The sequence below is a fragment of the Ochlerotatus camptorhynchus genome, unplaced genomic scaffold (genome assembly GCF_037179485.1).
Source record: "Ochlerotatus camptorhynchus isolate MF236.1 unplaced genomic scaffold, CSIRO-AGI_Acam_v1.1 ptg000174l, whole genome shotgun sequence".
Classification (NCBI taxonomy): Eukaryota; Metazoa; Arthropoda; class Insecta; order Diptera; family Culicidae; genus Ochlerotatus; species Ochlerotatus camptorhynchus.
The window spans coordinates 24,446-26,743 of NW_027040664.1; the positions used below are offsets into that span (position 1 = coordinate 24,446).

Sequence of the window (2,298 nt, forward strand, 5' to 3'; positions counted from 1 at the left end):
TTAATTATTTAAGTAGTGAGAAAATACTATTTGATATTGATGGATTAATACGACAAACAAAATATAACAGATAACGACATATATGCTCGTTACATGGTTTGATACTGTTACTGATTGTCTTACTTGCACGACTACATCTTTTTACAGCATCCGCAGAACTCGCATTATCCGGGAAAAACATCATCATCTATTTTGTATTTTAGGTTTTTTGTGTCTGGTATTTCGGTCTGATTCCAACTGAATCTACCTATATGCATCGCGATCATTCATTGCAGTCGATTGTTTTCCCGCATTAGTTTAAAAAAAAAACTTGTCATACCATACAATTTTTCTCAAATTCAAGCATACGATTAACATGTTTCCTCATTTTCTTCCATCTAATTTTTTAACGCGATGTCCATCTAAGCAGCATCGCTGTTTCGTATGCCAGTGATTGAGTCAGTAAAAGAACTTACAGAACTTGCAGAACTTACACACATCCATTTCGCCAAGCTAAATTAAACGCGAACACGAACACTATTTCACACGAAATTATGTATTAATTATCACAGTCCAACTCAACAAAACCCCTACTTCGTTTGCCAATTAGGGCCATTTTAACATATATAAAAGTTCATATATTTCTCCTGAGTGTTACTTATATCATAATTATTGCTATCATTTTCTTGCTACAGGAAAAATGTTTAAATCGGTCGATCTGCCATGGCTAATCACGTTCTTTCAAATGTTCTTCAATGATAAACCTGTGGATTGGTTGCTATCCAATTTGATATATACAAAAGTATGTAGTATTGAAAAAGACGGGGTAAGTATTCATTTTGTATTTCATTTTCTTCTGTTTTGAAAATGTGTATTATCTTAATATAGAAAAGTTGCAAGCAAGACATGTCGAAGCTATGGATTCACTATAAGCCATCGCTGTTTCAGCATATTGGAACAACATCATCCTTGAAAGGTGAGTTTTAACTAAGTTGAAACAACTCGTTTTCTCATCTTGGCAAAGTTTCAATTAATAAGGCTCAAAATTAAACTTCCAGTTTGCTTTCAGCTGATGAAAAAACTGTTGTACTGTGGACACCCATTAACAAAACAGTTCACACATCATTCATATAACGGCCTAACGGGGTTCATTTAGCACTTCTAGTAACCGTATGAGCGTATTTTTGGTAGCTTTATATACTACACTAAATATTTATTAAAATGTTTGTCTCATGTTGTTCATGTTATTCAAACTAATTTGGACCAACATAATGTTTTTGTTAAACTTTCAATACACTGGAGTCGCTTTTTACGCGGCTTTTGTTACGACTTTTTTTGCCACGTGAATTTCAGAATATATATACTCTAAATCTAAAAAAGACAATTGACACCATCTTCAAGCAGAGGTTGCACAGACCGAACACTTAACACTAGATAATGGACAACACACAACACACAGTAGACCAGTAGATAAATTTCCGGGTTGCGAAAAGTTCCACCGGCTGGATCGGGAATCGAACCCTCTCTTCGCGGCACTCACAACCGCACGACCACGAAGCTCACTGTATTGTGGTATTTATGTATTGCTTACGCGTGAAACGTAAATATATTTTTTAATGTTTTTATGCCGATTTTGGAATGCCCAGTGGGTGGTCAAAATCAGAAAAATCTAAATATCACCGAATATTAAAAATATCAAAGAAAAATCAAAGGAACCATGGAGGTACACTGGAGTCACAAGTGGCTTTTTACGCAATATTTTGTATTCACACGATTCATCATTTACGCAGTAACATAAGCAGCTTTTCTCGATTCTCATGAATATAAAATAATCCAATACATATTTTTTTTAGGAAAAGTTCAAAAATTAAAAGATAGACAGTTTGGAAAAATACCCGCCTTCTATCCTCACAACAATCCACCTGCTGTTGTAAAAACTGGAATTCAGCATTACAAAACATATACGATCCAGAAAGCCTATACCGGAGAAAGCTTTTTTTGGGGTTTAATGCCACAACCAGGTGATTTGATTGAATTCAAATTCAAGGACTCAATAGCTCTAAAAAGGTACTAGGCCAATGTATATAATTATAATAAATATATGTTTATATGTATAGAGCATTTTCTCGCCAAATAGTGAATGGGTTGACCGTTTGATTTTCATAAAAATTTCGAGTACGAGATTTTTTTTTAACGATTTTGCTCCCCCACAAGTCGCTTTTAACGAGGTAAATTTTTATCATTTTCTCGACACAACTCCTTATTCAAATCAGAGTATTGGTTTTCGGAAAAATAATATTAATCTAATTACGTACATAC

At 34.1% G+C, this 2,298-nt stretch overlaps 1 long non-coding RNA gene across 1 annotated transcript; it reads left to right on the plus strand.

Moving 5' to 3' along the window:
* Positions 1-645: 645 nt before the first annotated feature.
* On the plus strand, positions 646-2,061 carry LOC135701684 (uncharacterized). The gene is made up of 3 exons (XR_010517649.1): positions 646-805; positions 868-955; positions 1,833-2,061. It is a non-coding gene; the product is annotated as an uncharacterized LOC135701684 (long non-coding RNA).
* The last annotated feature ends 237 nt before the right edge of the window (positions 2,062-2,298 follow it).